This window comes from Microcebus murinus, chromosome 2 (assembly GCF_040939455.1).
Source record: "Microcebus murinus isolate Inina chromosome 2, M.murinus_Inina_mat1.0, whole genome shotgun sequence".
NCBI classification, from domain to species: Eukaryota; Metazoa; Chordata; class Mammalia; order Primates; family Cheirogaleidae; genus Microcebus; species Microcebus murinus.
The window spans coordinates 23382992-23402302 of record NC_134105.1 but is presented as its reverse complement, the minus strand read 5'-3'; the positions used below and the strand labels follow the sequence as shown (position 1 = coordinate 23402302).

At 48.7% G+C, this 19311-nt stretch overlaps 1 protein-coding gene across 2 annotated transcripts in view; it reads right to left on the bottom strand.

The window, feature by feature from the left end:
* The window catches only part of ZNF362 (zinc finger protein 362), a 39167-nt gene extending 34751 nt beyond the window's left edge, over positions 1–4416 (bottom strand). Inside the window, exon 1 of one of the 2 annotated variants that reach the window (XM_012765349.3) lies at positions 4091–4416. The gene's annotated coding sequence lies outside the window, so the exon portion shown is untranslated. The remainder of the gene's footprint in view (positions 1–4090) is intronic. The other variant, XM_075996315.1, reaches the window with a different exon arrangement.
* Positions 4417–19311: the final 14895 nt, after the last annotated feature.

Here is a 19311-nt window from a genome sequence, read left to right as displayed (position 1 = left end):
CTGAGCCACTAAATAAATAAGGCAGTTGAAAGTTCACCTTGCAAGAGTTTAAATCTAAGATCATATCATGTTAAAACTTCAAGTGTCCACAGGTTCTGAGCTGGAAAGCTTCGCAGATGCTTTTGAGAATCTAAGGTTCTGAGGTTGGAAGAGACTGAGATCCTTAGATTCCGTGATTTAATCATCTTGTTATTTCCTGACAACAGCCCTGAGCCTCCCAGGGGAAGGAGAACTGCATCTCCCAGGCACTGCCCGTCGGCCAGGGCTGCCGCCACACCTGGACTGGCTCGCCTTGCCTCACCTCTGCTAAGGCCCCAGCCACACCATGGCAGAACTACCTGCTCATGCGCGCGCAGGGGGTTTCGGCATGTTCTAGTGGTGCAGACAGGCAAGAAGTGCAAATAAACAGATGAAAAGGTCTCAGATGCTGATAAGAGCCACAAGAGAAAATTCAAAGAGGCTGATGTGACAGGGAGTGGCAGTGGGAAGCTATTTTAGAGCAAGTGGTCTGGGAAGCCTCTCCGAGGAGGTGACATTCAAGCGGAAACCTGTGAAATAAGAAGGTGCCAGCCATGCAAACACTTAGGGAAAAGCACTCCAGGCGGGGGAATGTGCAAAGGCCCTGCCAACAGGCTTTGTAAACTCTAGGTGCGGAAAGAAGCTGGAGGTGGTGAGATTCCAGGGTGAGGAGGGAGAGCTGACAGGTGGGCAGGGCCCAGACCATGAAGAGCTTTGTAGGCCCAAAAAGGCCCTGGGATGTTTTTTCTTCTAAATGCCTAGGAAACATTAGAAGTTTCAGCAGGAGAATGACAAGGCAGAGCGGGCTTTCAGGGTCCCCAGATCATTTGGCTTATTCTGAAACCAACATGTTTCTCAAAATCAAGGCAGGGCCTAGAACGGTAACCAACAATCCTCATCATTTGGTGGGCGTATACAGAGCTCCAACCCCGTGCCTGTGCCAGGGCTGGGAGACATGGCAGACACTGTCTTGCTAACTCTCCCAACAACCCATGAGAGATTCACGGAGAGTACCCCATTTCAGAGATGAGGAAACTGAGGCTCAGAGAGGGAAAGAATGTATTCAGAGTCACACAGCCATGTGACACCATGGACTTGATCTCCGGCCCCAGGTCCAACACTGCGATGGTCTGTGGAACCCCCTTGCTGTTTTCAAGCCTCCTATTCTCTGAGAACTTCCCTGGGGACTCACGTAGGCACCCAGTGAATACTGCCCTGGGTAGCGCTTTAGGCACCTGCAATCTCACCTCTTCTTTCTCATTGGCTTTAGAGCCCTAGAGGACTATACTTGTATCTCACATGTCTGTCCAACCTGGGCTGGGTGAGCCGAGGTGAGGATGGATGGACAGACAGACAGATGGACTTCTGAGATGACTAACCAATAAACTAATGAATGGACAATGAAAGAATAAAGGAATGATCTAGCAACAAATGAGTGAATAAACTAATCAGTGGTGGAAGAATGAACAGATGGAGGGAGGAAGGAATGGCCAGAGGGGCAGGGCACGGTGGTGTCTGCTCAGGGAAGGGCTGGGGCCAGCCTGGCTTCAGACCCAGTCCACACCTCACCCACATCTCAGCTTCCTCCTTGCCACCTGGGACCAGCCTGCTTCCCAAGACTAAAGATGGGGAGACGTCCCCATGTCTCCGCCAAGTGTTGGTCATCATTCCACAGTCCCATCTCCGTAGAGCATCACCCCCAGCCACCGATGCTCTCCTGGGCCCAGTGGAGCCTGGCAGTGGCTGGAGTGGTTCACTCTCCCTCTGAGCATCTCACAGAGGAATGGAGACAGTAGACCAGGACTCTGGTCCTAGCTGGGCCCCAAATCATTAGGTGACTTCCAGCTGGTGGTTTCCCTTCTCTGAGCCCAGATGACCTCAAAGGGCCTTTCTAGCTCTGACATTCTTTGGGGGATGGGCCTCTGTATTTTTACACAGTCACTAGGGTCAGCAGAAGAATTTCAGAGACCAAATTCTCTCAAATGTGCCCACGAGCACTGAAGTCCACCTGGGAAAAGTCGCAGACAAGGAGTCTGCAGGCCTGAGTTTAAGCCACCTCTGCCACTGTTCAACCTCTCCCAGCCGTGGTTTCCTAAGTCATGGTAACAACTGTACACCATGCTGTACAAACTGTAAAGTCCAATCCTCTCAGGAAGGATTATGATGGTGGAATTAGAGGGGGAGTAAAGGGGTCATGCTGCCCTACTCCAGTCCAGTTCTGTCCAAAACGAATCTTCCAGGGGTCTTGGCCCCCAGTGCAGAACAGGGGAGACACCCCCGCCATGGGAGTCTGAACATCTGGGCTCCTGGCTCAGCTCTTCTTCTACCTGGCAGTGTGACTTTGGGCAAGTCACTTCCACTTTCTGGACCTCAGTTTCTCCATCTAAACAGCGCCTGGCTTGGTTACCCTCTGGCTCAGGCGTGCCAAGTTCCACAGCCCTGAACCTCTAAACCCCAGCCATCAACACCTGACTCTGTCTTCAGGGAGCTGACACTGTCCACCAGCCACCCCAGACCTTGCAGACCTGCCTCAGACCCCCTCAGCAGCGTGCAGAGCCAGCAGGCCCTGACCTGTCCAGCGAGATACTTTAGGAACTTATCTGAAGTTCAAACTGCCGGGTGTAGGGCAGGGGTGGCAGAAAGGGATAAGAGCCCACCACAGGGGAGAGCTCACAGCTCTGGTGACCAGCAGAGCAGACAACCTCTCCTGCCACTCCCCTCAGACAGGACCCGCTGGGGCTGCAGGCCTGCACCCAGCCAAAAGCCCACAACGGGCAGCTGTGGGGCTATTCACCACCAGATGTCACCTCTGGGGGCCAAGCAGACCACCAGGTTGGGGAAGGGGCTCTGCAACTGCAGACAGCCAAGCACACTTGAGTGAAGGGCCTGGGAGTCACCCCAGGGCCTGGCAGGATCGCCACCTACCAGGGGGGCCTGGCCACCCATGAAGGAAACAGGCCCACCCCCCCACACACACACCGCTCCCGAAGGTTCCACACTGCTCCAGGGCAGGGTGGTGGGAGAACAGGATTATTTCCTCAAGCCAGGGGTCTTAGCTGGAAACCCTAGGCTAGCTACGAACCCCAATTGCCAGCCCTCTCCCCCAGATCTGAGGACACAGTTCTGTACAATGGCATTTTTGTAGAGCTCCTTCCAACAGACGTTTCCCGCTTCCCCCCAAACTCCCATCCCCAAGCCTCCACATCCCCAGCGCAGCTCCGAGGAAACCGGCAGTTAACTTTTCCCAAAAACCCTGCAAAGGCAGCTGGCTGGGGGGAGAAATGGGCCCCGGGATCCTTTCGCGGCATTTCACTGCCTTTCAAAAAAAAAAAAGAAAAGAAAAGAAAAGAAAACTTTCGGAGTTAACTTTAAATTCTCAGCCCTGCCCCCCAAATCGCCCGGCAGCTTCCCCTTTTTTTTTCTTTAAAGTGCAATTGCATTGTGTCTCACCTCCCCGAAAGGCTCGCGGCTCTCGCCAAAGAAAAGGAAAAAAAGCCAACCCTTCGGGTGCCCCCTCTGCTTCCAGCCGCCTCTCCCACATTCTCAGACAGTTTTATTAAAATTTTCAGACAAAAGAAAAACAAAAATGGCAGCCTGGCTTATTTTTAAAACAGGACAGGGACGCCATATTCTGCAGATCTGCAAAAAAAGGGAGAAATCCGGCACTGGCCGCTCCACCGGGCCGGCTGCAAAGTGCGCGAACCGCGCCGTTTGCAATCCGTTTATTTGCATTAAGCCCCATGAATCATTGTTTACCGGAGAATTGCAGCAGGTTTGAATAGCCCGGCTTAAGAAAACACACACACGCGCGCGCACACACACACACGCACTCGGAGACCAGCCCCAGACACGCCGCGGGAGACACTTCCTACCCCGCGCGCCCCGCCGCCGCCGCCGCCGCTCCGGGCCGGGCCCCAGGCGCAGGCGGCCCGGGCCCTCGGAGCGCCCCGGCCCGCGCTGACAGCGCCCGCGCCCCGGCCCGGCCCCCGCCCGCAACTCGGCGCAACTTTCCCGCGGGCAGGCGCCCGGCGCCGCTGGGCCCGCTCCCCGCGCGCCCCGGGCCCGCACGGACCTGGCTGTGCTGGCGGCGCCTCCGGGACGCGGCCGCAGCCCCGCGCCCGGCGGCCCGAGCAGGGCCGGGCTGGGGCTCCGGCTCAGGCTCCGGGCTCGGGCTCCGGCTCCGGCTCGGTGCGGAGCCGCGCGCAAACCTTCCGGGTCGCCTGCTGTTCACTTCTGGGTTCTGCAAGCGCCGAGGCGGCGGCGGCGGGAGGCTGGGTCTGCAGCGCCGCGCGGCCCCCCGTGCGCTCGGCGAGCCCCCGCGCCAGGCGCCCGGCTCCGGGGGGGCCGCGTCGGGCCCCCGCCTCTCCGGCTGCGCAGCCCGTCCGGCCCCGGGGGCTCCCGCGAGTGGGCAGCGCCGGGCGCTGGCGACGGCGCGCGAGGGGAGGGGGCCGGGCGGGGGGCGGGGGCGGGCCGCGCGCTGGGGGCCCCGCTCGGGCCCCGGGGCCTCGTCTCGCGCTCGCCGCCGCCGCCGCCTCGCAAAGTTGCACTGCGCCCCCCGCCCGCGCCGCGCCGGAGGCAGAGCCACAAAGGAACTCCTCGCCCCCCTCCGCCCGCCCGAGCCGCGCGGGGAGGGCACCGGCGCCCGGCCCTAGGACAGCCCCTTCCCCAGCGCGGGGGCTCCCGGGCCCCGGCGGCCGCGGCCATTGTCCCGCCCAGGCCCGGCCGCCGCCTCGCCACCCCCCTCCCGGGAGATGGCGGGCCGGGGACCCGGGCCTGGCGGCTACGGCCCTGAGCAGGCCGAGCGCTCGCGGTGCCAGGCTGCCCCTGGGGGTCTCCCTCGAAGACGGCAGGCTGGAGGGGACCCCCAGAATGGACCCTCACACCTGATAACAAACGATCTCGCTCAAAATCCAAGCTGAGATTTTTTTTTTAAAGACGAGGACATGGAGGTGGGGGGCAGAAGTTTGCACAGGCCAGGCCACCCCTCCCTGGCCCTAGGCCTGAACCCCAACGGATGGGGCGGCCTGAAGCTGGCAGCGGCTCTTCTCGCAGAGTCTGTCAGAGGTGGCACCGGCTGTCCCCCAGCTCCAGACCTCAGAGCCATCTGTGTGACTCCTCCTCCCGCCTCACCCTCCCCAGCCAATCAGTCACCAAGTCCTCCTGATTCGGCCTCCCGGGCTGTGTCAGCTTCCAAACTTCACTTCCACCTGAGGAGGCGGCCAGTTCCTGGGTCCTTCCACCAGCTTGGATTTCGCGGCACCCAAGCCACCCTGTGGCCCAGCCTCTGCGCCAGGATGAATCGGGGCTGTCCCTGCCCTCAGGGAGCGCACAGTCCCCGGGGAAGGACACACACACAATCATCTGCCAGTGTTGTTCTCCAGAGAGCATTTCCCAACTCAGTCAATAGGTACTGAGGACCTCCTAAGCATCAGACCCTGTGAGCTGGGAACACGCTGGACAAAGTCCCAGCCCTCAGGAAGGTGCTAGTCTAGCACAGGGTGGCAAACACTGGGAGCAACTTGAGGACAGGGCCCCCAGGGGCCGCTGCTTCTCAAGCCCCAAGCCCCAAGCACAGTGCCTGGCCCAGAGCAGGGCCACAATAAACGTGTGACACGGATTAGCTGGAATTACAAAGCACGGTGGGAGAACACAGAAGAGGCCACTCTTTTTCCCAGAGAGGTGGGCCAAGTCTTCGGAAATTGGCGCTGGGGTGAGGGAGTGGGAGGGCAGGCAGGAGAAAGGAAGGCCTTCCAGTTTCCAGAAATGAGGATGATAAAAAAGTACCAACCCATTGTTGAGAGGTTCCTTGAGATCGTCGATTAATAAGTGGGGGTGAAGAGACAAATCACTCCTGTAGGGGTGAGCTGTACATACTGACTTCTCCCAAAGAGTACAGTCTGGGAAGGGAGGGGACAAAAGAGTAACTTTGCATCGGAGAAACCTGACAACTGCGACCTCAGACAAGCCATCAAGGCCAACATCAACAGTCACAATACCATGTTGATAGCATGGACGCGTGACATGATGTGATGAAAATGGCACTTTACCTCTGTGGGCATCCTCCCAGCAACCCGCAAGCCCAGTCTCGTCATGAGAAACACAGACAAAATCCAATAATGGAGCAACCAACAAAATACCTGACTAGTGCACCTCAAAACTGTCAGGGTCATAAAAACGTGAAGTCTGAAAAACCGTCACAGCCTAGAGGAGCCTAAACAGATGTAACAACTAATTGTAACATGGTAATCTAGATGAGAGGGACAGAAAAAAGCCATCAAGTACAAACTAAGAGAATCTAAATAAACTACGAACTTCAGTTAATAATAATGTATCAACAAAAGTATCCATCAATGATTGTAACAGACTGTAACGAATAGTAACGTAAGATGTTACTCATAGGGAAAATTAGACAAGGTATATGGGAATTCCCTGTAATATCCTCTCAATTTTTTTGTAAATCTAAACATGTTCTAAAAATATTAAGTCTACTAAAAAGGAAAAAAATCTAAAAAAAGAAAAAAAGATACCAACCATGGCGTTCTGAGAGGTTCAGTGAAATAAGGCTCGTCACACACCTAACACATTCTAAGGGCCTCCAAAAAGTTGTGTTATCATCAGCATCATTCTAGGCACTTATAACAGCACGAGCAAAGGCACAGAAGTTTAGGGTGGAGCGGAAGACGGGAGACACATCCTGAAGGCTTTGGCTGCTGAGGTGGGGGCCTTTGGAAGGGATTTAAGGGGGGAGGGTAACATGATCTGGCCCATCTCTGCCTCACCAGCCTCCTCTCTAACCACCTGCAAAGCCATGCTCCAGCCAGCCCAAGTGAGCTGCCACCTCAGGCCTTGCCATCTCCCTTCTAAAACCTTTGCATATGCTGTTCCCTCTGCCTGGAACACCCTTCCTTACCCTTTCACCCCACCTCTCCTGGCCACCTTCAACTTATCCTTCAGGTCTTAGCTTAGAAAGTCTCTAAAAAGCCTTCCAGAACCTTCCGAGATGCTATTAATATGGTGTGAAAGAAGGCAGTGTGGGGCGAGGTGCAGGAAGCCAGGGATTGAGAGACTGAACTCAGCTCTGTGCCACTGGCACCCAGACTCATCTCCCCCAAATCCGGCCACACCAGATGCCACCCTGTCCCTGAAAACATCACACACTGTCCACCTTCAGGTCGCCCAGCCTCTGCACATGCTGTTCCCTCTGCCTGGAATGCTTAGTCCGTTTCTCCCCATCTCTTATCTCTCTAATGACACCTACTTGTCAAGGCTCAGCTCAAACATCACCTCCTCTGGGAAGCCATTCTAGATCCTCTGCATGGAAAGGGGCACCTTCCTTTGGTTCCCAAGACCTCCATGGTCCTTTGGCCACACTCCTGGCAAAGCGCTTATCATGGTGCGTTAGAATAAATGTTTGCTGAATGGATGGACAGCAAGCCCGCTCTCATGCTCTCCAGTTCTGCAAATCTTCCTTACTCTCCTCTAGAAAGCCCTCCATGTGTTCCAGCCCATCGACCTCCCTCCCTTTCTTTAACTTTTACCATTTAGCCCCTAATTGTGTTCTAACTGTTGTGTCTATAAGCTCTCCGTATGATTTCACGGTTCCCCCCATTCCACTCCAGCTCCTCTGTCCTTTCTGTCCCTTCAACGTGGCAAGCTCCTCCCTGCCTCAGAGGCTTTACACAATATTCTCTGTCAGAAACATTCTTCCCTAGTCTCAGTTTACATGTCCCTTTAGTCAAGCTAGCCAGCCACTCCTTGTCTCTCACACTGGGTGTACCTCCCATCAGAACTAAAGGCAATCTCAAGCACCAACACATGCACTTTCTGCTTGGACTCCCCCATAGTAGTCCGGAGATGGAGGTTGTCAGAAACATTATCCCCATTTTGCAGAGGGGGAAACTGAGACCTAGAGAAGAGAAGTGTTTAAATCTCAGGGCCAGGCCTCTAGTCAAGGTCCAGAGCTGCTGGTCCAGAGCTGCTTCTGCTGCAGTGCTTGGTGCGTGGTGGTGCTACGTGGTATATCAACTGAGAGAATGAATGAATCCCATGGTTGATTGTTTCCCTCAAGGAGGCTATAGAGTTGAGTTAATAGATTAGGCTTAAGTGTCCAATGGAGCTGGGTTTTTTTTTTTTTTTTTTTTTTTTTTTGAGACAGAGTCTTGCATTGTTGCCCAGGTTAGAGTGAGTGCCATGGTGTCAGCCTAGCTCACAGCAACCTCAAACTCCTGGGCTCAAGCAATCCTCCTGCCTCAGCCTCCCAAGTAGCTGGGACTACAGGCATGTGCCACCATGCCCCGCTAATTTTTTCTACATATATTTTTGGTTGGTCAATTAATTTCTTTCTATTTATAGTAGAGACGGGGTCTCGCTCTTGCTCAGGCTGGTTTTGAACTCCTGACCTTGAGCAATCCGCCCGCCTCGGCCTCCCAGAGTGCTAGGATTACAGGCGTGAGTCACCTCGCCCGGCCCTGGAGCTGGTTTTGAACTCTAGCTATGTCACTTAAAGGCTGGTGATTTTAGCCAGGTTTCTTCCTCTCTCTGGGCTTCAGTTTTTTCCTGTGCAAATTGAGCATACTAATGTCTACTTCACAGGGCAGGTATTAAAAGAGATTGTGTGGGTTTGGCCATAATAATGTTGACTACCTGTCCTTTGAGGACCCACTCCTACCCCATCTCCCCTGGAAAATCTTCCCTGAGAACACCAGCCCACATTTGCCTACCCTCAAAGGAACTTCTCCAGCCCTTCTCATCTGTCCCTCCCTCGTTATGACCCAAGGAAAAGTGTCATTTGAACTCCAAACGGGCTGCTCTGCCTTCTTAGGGTGGTGGCATAATTCCTGTTGGTGCGAAATGGAATCTCTCTGTGCTCTACTCTTCCCATTGGGAGGTGGGGCAGGGAGGGGAAAACTTCTACCACTTTCTCTGAGGAGATGCTGAGTATCATATGCCCCTCTGTTAAGCAGAGACGTTAATGGAGCTTTGGCCATGCCAAGGTTGTCCGTGAGCTGGGCAGGAGATGGAGGTCTAAATTGCTCCCCGTGAGAACACGATGGGGAATATGGCCTCCAAGTCTCTACACGGTCTGGCCCCTGCCAACCCCTTCATCCTCTTGGCCTCTGCTCCAGCCACACAAGATCCCTGTGAGTTAATGGAAGACATCTTGACTCCTTTTGTCACAGGGCCTTTGCACAGGCTGTCCCCTCCTCTTGGAATGTGCTCCCCCACCTGACCACACCCACCATCTCTGCCCCTTCACCAAGTGAGCTCCTACTCACCCAATGTGTCCTGGCTCGTAGCCACATCCTGAGGGCGGCCTTCTGCTACCTTCAGGATGCTCTCCTAGCTCCACGGACCTCTCCATTTTTTTTTTTTTTTTTTTTTGCGTACTTATCCCAGCTGCAATTCTGCATTCAGATTTCTAATCATGTGATTTGATATCAGATTGTATACTCAATAAATATTTGTTCATTCACTCCATAAAAGGTGATGGGGATTGAATTTCTGAAGGTGAAGGGGCTCAGAAAACGGACAAGCTGAAATATGTGAGCATTGTCCTGAAGTGCGGGATGATCAGTAACATGGGAGAGCCTGGGAGCAGTGGCCGGTGGCCAGTGGCCGAAGGACTTGTGAGAACAGGGATGTCCATTACTCCACTTCCGCCCTTCGAGTTGCTGTGCTACAACCCCGCGCTCTCTCCTTAAGCCTCAGTAAAACGGGCTGCCTGCTGGGTGTTAGGCTGGCACTGCCTTGCCTGGCTTGGCACTGAGCAGAGACAAAAGATGGGAGAGGAGAGGACAAAGGTGGCTGGGAGTAGGAAGTTGGAGCTGGAAGTGACCAGGACTTTGAAAATTGCTGGAATTTAAAGAGATCTCAGGGACATCATTGGATTTCCACAAAATGTGAGATAGGAAATTCCAGTCAATTTTTATCTAAATCTCAAAGGGCTAGGAAACTGGGCTCTCAACAGGAAGAATGCTGTGACTGATTAGCAATGTCTGTCACGGGCAGTGACAGCTGTTGCAGAGGTCGACCTTATTCAGGGGCTCCCAGGTCTGCAATTTAGCTTAGCCAGAGGGTGTAGACTAAGTCTTGGTCATCTTTTGCCATCAGTCACCATCAGTAGTGAGCTGGGGGTTATGGGATAAAGGGAGGTGGCAGAGGGGAAGGGCAGGAGGGCAGAGGGGAACCGGTAGCAAGTCAGAGCCTCGACTAGACAGGTCCTGACTCCGTTAAATCCCGGATCAGACTTGGGCAAGCCATGCTGCATCTCTAGGCCTCCATGTCTTCAGCTGTGAAATGGGCCAACAGTAACTCAGGCAAGTTGTAAGGCAAGTGCTTTAAGGTCAGGCACACAGGGTTCAAATCTTGGTCCCCAGTAGCTTTAGGACCCAGGGTATCCCATTTATAAAATAGGGTTGATAGTCCTCACTCCGGGGCAGTGGGCTGGGATTAGAAATAGCACACAGCTGCCACTTCCCAGGCATTTGCTATAAGCGAGGCATCTTGCTGGGCACTTGATGGGCATGATCTCACCCAGAGAAGGTAGAGAGCCCAGCACTGTGCCCATGAGACAGCCAGTGCTCAGTGAGTGAGCCCCTTTTTCCTGTAGAGTCGAAGGAATTCATGGGTATGGAAGGGCTTTATCGTCCACAAATCACCTTGGGAAAGTGAGGCTGAGGGCAGTAGCTGTTCGCAGCCCCTCCCCCTAGCTAGGCTCGCAGTCCCTCTGTGCTGGACCCTCACAGCAGACCCCGGCCCAGCTCCCTTCTATGACTGCCCCGAGCTGCCAGAGGGAAAGGGCAGAAGTGCCATAATGAAAGGGCAGGCAATTACCTTCCCTCCTAATTACAATTTGCAGTAATTAAATAATAATAGCCTTTGTTGGCCCTGAGAACTCAAAGTGGCCCACATCTGGTTCTACCTTTTGTCAAGAATTGAATGACCACAGGGACAGGACAGGGAAACTGAGGCAGAGGGAAATAAGGCTAGATTGTCATAGTTAGGGCAAAGTCCTTTGGCAGACAGCTGGGGGCCTGCTTTTTGGCTGTGTGGCTTGGGAGATTCATGCCCCACTCTGGACTTCAGTCTCCCCATATGTAAAATGAGATGGAGCCAACACTTGGCCTGCCTTGAGTCTATTATTCCAGGCTTTATTCTGTTCACATATAATAATGGGAAATTCTTTTTGCACACTTTGGGCTGCAAATCCATCTCAGACTAGCAAATAAGCAGAAAAAGGAGGTTACCCACTCACTGAATCCAAGAAAGGATTGAAGAGCCAAACTGTGAAAAAAGCAGAGGTCTCAGGAAAAATCAAACCAGGGACCAGGACATCTCAGGCCTCCCTTGAACATTAGCTTTATTCTTTCTCTGCCTTGCTCCAGAGGGGGAGAGGCATGGGTACCAACAGCTGCCCCATGCTGCCATTCAGAGCATCAGCCCCCTAAGGGCATCTGCGTTCATTGGTCTGGCTTGAGTCACATGCCCACCCCTGGACCAATCAACTGCATCCGGTGAGGCAGGGTCTCCAATGTCCTGTGGAGTAAGGGTAGGGGCCAGGTCCAGAAGAAGTAGGGGCCACTAGGCAGGCAACAGATAGTCATCCACTAAAACAAACTTCCTGCACGTGGCCTGCTGAACAGGGAAGGTGCCGTAAAACCCAAGCAACAGCATAAATCTCCAGGAACACAGAGATACTAGAGGATCTCCTGAGATGCGGAAGGAGAGAGCTATACCATCCAAGGTAGACTTGATATCAGACCCGAGCTCTCTGAGCTGGGGGCCTGGTCCTAATTCAGCATCCCCTTTGAACACTACACCAACCTGGAGAGAAGCAGTTCCCAGGCTTCTCTGTGGCCTGGGTGAAATGCCCTGTGAGACATTTGGGGCTGTCTTCCAGGCCCCTTCCTTGGGCGTGGTTCTAGCTGGGGCTAGAGGGTCACATAACCCGAGCCAGGCCAATCAGAATCCTTCTCCTGGTCTTTCATGGGATAAATCAGTCCTCCTCCCTTTTGTTCTGGTCCCAGACTCTAAGCAACATTTTAATAACTAACTCCAATGCCTTTGTGGGAATGCAGTCTTTCCCTGAGCCTCAGGTTTTGCTATCCACCTGTAAACATGGGCCTAGTACCATCCGTGGACTGCGTTGTTCAATGGATTAAGTGAAGGGTTGTGGGTCAGACCCAGCCTCACAGCTGACAGCCCCTAAGAGTTCGCCTCCAGCCTCGATGGTGGGTATGGGTACTCAGGACACTGGGCAGATTTGCAGCTCAGCCACGTGACACCTGGTTCCTCCATCAAATTCCCAAGTGTATTGTCAGCCTAAGTTCACCCAGACTGGACCCTCTGGACCTGACAGAATCAAATTTCTGCTTCTGCAGAGCTTAGGGCTAGAGCCTCTTGCCAAGTCTGTCAGCTTGTTGAATGACAGGAATTTGGAGGCTGACAAAATGAGGTTTGTAGTCCCACGAAGAAAATCCTAGAGATTTAAAAAAACAAAATGCCTAGCACCATATTGAATAGCTGCTCCATATTGGGTACCTCCTCTGAGCCAGGCTCCACTTAACCCCTGGATCCCCCTACCCCACCCTTCAATCCTCACCACAATTCTATGAGGTGGTTCTTCTGATCCCTATTTTACCAACAGACTTGCCAAGCTTCCAAGAGAAGTCAGTCATTTAAGGCTACACAGCAATGAACTGTGTGGAGCCTGGTACAGCTCCACACCTGTCATGTCAACAGTGACAACTGCCCTTCGAGGGTCTCCTTCCCACCCAGGGTGGCATCAGAGCCATTAGAACCATGGTGAGGCAGTATGCTGAAATACTAACTGAGCAGCTTCCCCCCATGACAGACCCTTGTACCCTCAGTCCTTCCTCCATCAGATTTTGTCCTGTTCACAATTGTGTACCCAGTGATTAAAATAGTGCCTGGCACATAGTTGACACTCAATAAATACTTGTAGAATGAATGGATTCAATTAGCTAAGGCATTCCAGTGGTTCGCGCCTTAGGGAAGGGATGATGTGATGACACAGACACCAGAGGGGTCATGTTGTAGATATTTGAATGTCAACACCCTGCGGCCAGACAGAAGACCAGAGGGTTGGGAGAACACATGATAGAAGAGGAAAAAGTTCCATTGCTGATACTAGAAAAGACATCTCCCCAAGCTGCCCCCCCTGGGAATGAGAGAAGCGGGAGGGAGAGTCAGAGGGGAAGCAAAAACAAAGCTCTCCGCTTTGTGTAAGCACTTGGAAAAACAGAAAGTGCTCTAGAAATTTCAGCAATTATTAATAGGAACCTCAATCCTGTTTCCCCCATCCCATCCCTCAACTGACAATTCTTTCACCATTCTCCAAATCCATCGGTTCATTCTCATGTTTCTTTTTCCTTTTTTGTTTTTAAAATTCCATTAATTTTTTTTCCATTACAAAAACAATGCCTGCTCTTGATAGAAACATTTGAAAATAAATAAAAGTCAAAGGATGACAGGGAAAAAAATCTCTTCTGGGCTCTTCACTTAGTAATAACTAATATTTTAATGTATTTTCTTCCAATTTTTTTGCTGGGCATTTTTAAAAGTTGTGATCGTTTGGTAATATATAAACATATGTAATTATTGTGAACGTCTTTCTTCTTATAATACATGGTCATGGGAGGGGGAATAGGACATAAAGAAAAAAAGAAAAATTAATGTTAACAAGAATCTTCCAATTCTGGAGACAGCCCAGGTCCCTGCTTTTCTAGGACTTGTGGTTTTTAATGATTATGTTTAGGACCCATGCAGAGGAGGGAAAATAACACTGGCTCCCCCAAAGCATCACCCACACCTCAGAAACACAACTGCCCATTTTGCTGGTTGCAACATAAATCTTAAGTTTCTGAACCAGGAGCAGAGAGTGAGGAAAGAGTGAGATATCTTGCACTTTTTTATCAAATATTATATAGGGAGGCTGCTTGGTGGCTGGTGCCTATAATCTCAGAACTTTGGGAGGCCAGGATTGGAGGATCCCTTGAAGGCCAGGAGTTCAAGACCAACCTGAGCAAGAGCAAGACCCCATCTCTACAAAATATAGAAAAAGTATTTGGGCATGGTGGCACATGCCTGTAGTCCCAGTTACTCAGGAGGCTGAGCCAGAGGATCAATTGAGCCCAGGAGCCTGAGGTTGCAGGGAGCTATAATTATGCCACTGCATGCCAGGCCAACAGAGCGATACCCTGTCTCTAAAAAAGAAAAAAAAAATCACAGGGGGTTCGCTAATTTCTCTTCTCATCTCAACCCGCCTCCATCACTTTCTAATCAGTGGAAGTCTTGATTCTGACGATGGTTTGATTTTTTTCAGTATCTTGATGAGTTTTTGTCTTTATCTGTGTCTTCCTAGGTATGTTAGTGGGTATATATCACTAACTGCTTGCTGGAAACGACTTTATTTATTTGTTATTGACAAATTATAATCATGTATATTTATAGGGTACAAAGTGATGCTATGATATATGTATACAGTGTGGAAAGATAGAATCCAAACAAAAGTTTGTCCTTATCCTATTTGATCTTTCATAGTCAAATAGGACCAGCATTTGTCCATAGTGACCCCTTCCCTCCTGCTTGAAATTCTTACCTCCCTTGGTTTGGACCATAGACCCAGTGGCTTACTGTTGAACCCTGCCACATCCCTTGAGAATCCGAGATTCCATATGTCCATAGCCTCTTCATCACCTTTCCCTGAATTCATTCTTCTTGCTGGATTGATATTCTCTCATTCTCCCTCTCTCCTCTCTTCCATTCACCCATGTAGCTTGGGGCCACCTTTACCTCTTCTTTTTCCTTTACCTCACGTGCCACTGGGTTCAGCTTAACTTGTTTGGTTTTGGGGGGATTTTGGTTTTCAGGGTTTCTTTTGATAAATTTTCATTTTGAAATAATTTCAAATTTACAGAAAGGTTGCAAGAATAGCACAAGAAACTCCCAAATATCTTTTATCCAGGTTCACCCATTGTTTTCATTTTGCCCCAGTCTGTCACTCTCTCTTGTGCTACTTAAATACGTATCTTCGCATGCACACACACAAACACACACTCCCATGGAGACATTGTGCCCCTTTTTCACTAAATATTTCAGAGTATATTTCCTAAGACCAACAGTATTCTCTTCAAAAACAATAATACAATCATGCAAAACAGGAAATTTAGCATTGATACAATTCTGTTGTCTAATCCACAGTTCATGTTTGAATTTTGTCAATCATTCCAATAACGTCCTTCATAATTATTTTTTCCAGGTTCAGGATCCAATCCAGATGGCACATTGCATTTAATTATTACATCTCTTTAGTGTCCTTTAATCTGAAACAATTCCTGAGCTTTTCTTTGTTTTCCTTGACCTTGACATTGTTGACGATCCCATGGGCCATTTATTTTGTAAAATGTCTTTCAGTGTGGGTTTGTCTGATGTTTCCTCATGCTTACAGTCAGATCATACATTTTTGGTAGGAATAGAACTGCAAGTTGTATCCTTAGCGGCTTACCTAGGGCATTCAACACCCAGCACGGATCTTTTATTAACACTTTCTCTTCTACATGACACAATTATTTTCAGAAAGAATCATGAAATCATGTCAATGATGACAATGGCCATTAAAGAAACACAGATATTCCAGTAAAAAAATGAGAAAACAAAATATTAAAAAAATCATAGGACAAAAAGAGGAAAAATTAATTGGATTAGTAGTTTTTAATTACATTAGTATAGTTTTTAAAAGAAAGGGGAAAAACCTACATACTGGTCTGTCACAGAAAAGTACAATTAGCTTCCAGTTTCTGTTTTCATGCCTTAACTTCTATAAATTTCTCATGACTTCATCAAAATTGATCTCCTTCATACACTCATGTTCAATAAAATATAGCCAGATTAATAAATCTATCTTCACACATCGCTGATGAAAAATACTTTTTCTTAATTTTAATTTAGAAAAATTTATTTCACATGAATCAACATATATACAAATAGTTAGAAAAAGTGGTAAACTTAGGGGTAAGTTTGGAAGAGACTCATAAAAATCCCTTTTCATAATTATGAAAGAAATTACAATGTCACTTATGGCTTTGTTTCTTTGGGATTAATACTGATTTAAACATTTCCACGATCCAAAAATTTTCACTAAAATACATTCACCAGAAAATTCGTCAAATATTTCTTTTATATTTGATTAAAAAATTTTTCCAATGTTTTCCCTTTTTTGCAAAAACAGACAAAATGGCTTAACATTGACATTATTTGATTCATTGTCTTTGAAGAGTATTCAATTCTTGGTGAAAACAATCGTGGCATTCAAACATTTCCCTTTTATTTCTTCTGGCACCATAAGACCAGCATCTTCTGTTGGTTTCTCCCAGCTCTCTTCTTTGAGATTTGATTATTTGTTTTGTGTAAATGTTCATTTCCTTACATTTTCTTGTTGCATAATTAGTGAACTTCCTGATTTCTCTACACCAGTCTTCAAGGAACAATTTTATTTGTTTGTTTATTTATTTACTTAGTGTAAATATAACTTGTAAACAATTGTTAATAATGTATTTATTCATATCTAATTTTTAAAGCTTAATATTTTACTGTACAGTAATCAGGTCTGATTCTGGCGATTCCAAATATTTTTGTGTCTGGTTCGCCTCACCTAAAACTTCACACTAGAAAACAGACTACTCAGGGAACAAAGATTGTCACATACAGCAGAGAGCAATCTCTGAACGCATCCCACTTTGGATCTCCCAGCACTTCAAAGACTTGGGTTAGCTTTTCTCCACTGCATGCACAGCTTCCTGTGGTGCAATCATTTTGTCTGGGAAGGTCTTTTCACTGTTGCATCCTTATTCCGCAGCATTTTTCCATCAGTGAAGTGAGACTGAAAAGCATGAGTACATTTTTTTCAAAGTTTCCAAAAGTGTCACCCATGGGGGAAAAACTCCAGGTAATCACATGGCAAGTCAGAATTTAGCTCAGGTTTAGTTTCCTTGCCATCACTTTGCTGTTGTCATTGCTTATTTTGAGTCTACGATTTAAACACAGGGATATGTGATATGACAGGGGTTAGAGATGCAAATTGCACCAAAGTTAGCTTCAACAGGAAGAACCAAAATGAACTTGCTCTGAAAACAAACACATTTTGCAGAGTCCACCTATGCCAGGGCTAACTGTATACCTAGGAATTCTCCAAATAAATTTATACTTTGAACCCAACATTTATTAAAAGATAACTAATTAGAATTTGCTAATTTGAATCATATACGTATATGTGTATGTGTGTGTATGTGTGTGTTTATATAGATACTGAATAATATATAATTAAAGCTCAAAAAGTAATGACAGCAATTGCTTAACTGTTTTCAGGGAGGACTGTTTTATCACCAAATCACTGGCACATGGCAATAATAAAAAGCAATTCTATGTTAGTCCATTTTACTATTTTTATCATTCTTAAAAAAAATACCATTCATCCTCTTACTGCCTGCACCCGGGGCAGACGACTCCCACCACCCACCCCCACTGTTGGTATGCCACTGATTCAGTGCATCATATCAGGAAGCACATGATGTCACTCTGTCCCAATATAGGTGATGTTTACTTTGATCATCTGATGAAGGTAGAGTACCCTGTAAAGTTACCAAGTTTCCCTTTGTAATCGACATGTAACATTGGGAGATACTCTGAGACCACACTGATATCTTGTTCCTCATCAGGATTTCACCAAATTCTGCCATCCTCTGATGACTTTCTAACTCATGTCTATCTTTAGTTGTTGGCATTCTACTGAAGGAAAAAGTATTCCCTTCTCCTCCAGTGTATTTACTTATTTACATCATATGAACTCATGATATGATTCTTATTTTTCCAATGATAGTATATTACTGTCATTATTATTTTGATTTTCAAATTGGTCCCTGATTGGCCAGTGGAAGCCTCTTCAGGCTAGCTCCTGTGTCCTTTTGACATATTCCCATTCTTTTGAGCACCTCCGTACTTTCTTCTGTGTGTCAATATCTATATAAAAATCTATATGCATCTATGTACCAATAAGTATATGAGTACCAAGAAAGTATCTAGGGGACCCCACAGAGAATGTTTAGGGCCCCCTTTGGAGCCCATTTGTGGGGCCTTGCCAAGAATATTGGAGAGAGCAGGAGAAAGCAAATCTGAGATCTACTCTTAGCTTTGTCTGCAACTCCCCACAGTGCTGCCATTGCTGTCCAGTGGCATAAATATTCCTGTGCACAATAATCTAGTGTTAATCGTATTTGATAATAGTGCAGCAGACACGAACTGGGGGATGGAGTAATTGTTACCTGGCTTGCAGTGGTTTTTCCAGTGCTAATTTACTATGTCTGTAGTCACCCTGCCCTTGACCAGCACATACCTTCTGGGAAACCGTGCCTCCTGTCTAGTCTGCTTGGGTTGCCATAACAAAATGCCACAGACCAGGTGGCTTAAACAACAGAAACTTATTTCCTCACAGTTCTAGAGGCTGGAAGTCCGGGATCAAGGTGCCAGCAGGGTTGGTTTCTGGTGAGACTTTCTCCTCAACTTGCAGACAGAGTCTTTTCCTTGTGTCCTCACATGGCCTCTTCTGCACACACATGGAGAGAGAGAGAGAGAACACACGTGCCCTTGTGGTGTCTCTTCCTCTTCTTACAAGGTCTCCAGTCCTATTGGATTAGGACTGTACCCTTATGGCCTCACTAAACCTTAGTTACCCCCTTAAAGGCTCTATCTCCGAATACAGCCACATTGGGCAGTAGGGCTTAACATAAGAATTTTGGGGAGACCCAATTCAGTCCATGACATGTCCAGCTATAGGATCCTGCCTTCCTAGCTGCATTGATTGGCCGAGGGGCAAGCACCTGACTCAAGCTTGGCCAACCACAGCACCTCATTTCCTCAACGACTGTGATTGGTCCAACCAAGTTCACATGACTCAAATTGGCTTTCCAAGGGATTTTATTTTTTAGTTTGAAGCAGGGGTGTTGCAAGTTTTTTTTTTTTTAAATAAAAGCCTAGATAGTAAATATTTTTTGGCTTAGTGGGGGGAAGGGGGATATGGTCTCTGTCACAACTATCAATTCTATGTTAAATTCTGCCCTTGCAGGTAAAAGCTCTACGAAGTCACCTATAGACTTCATAGATGCTCATTTCTATCATGTGTTCCCAGCATCTTTAACACATGGCTCCTAAGCTGCCCTGTCTTCAGCAGCTGGCAGATTAAAGAAAGCAAGAGAGCGTGGAGAGGTAGAAGTCACTCTC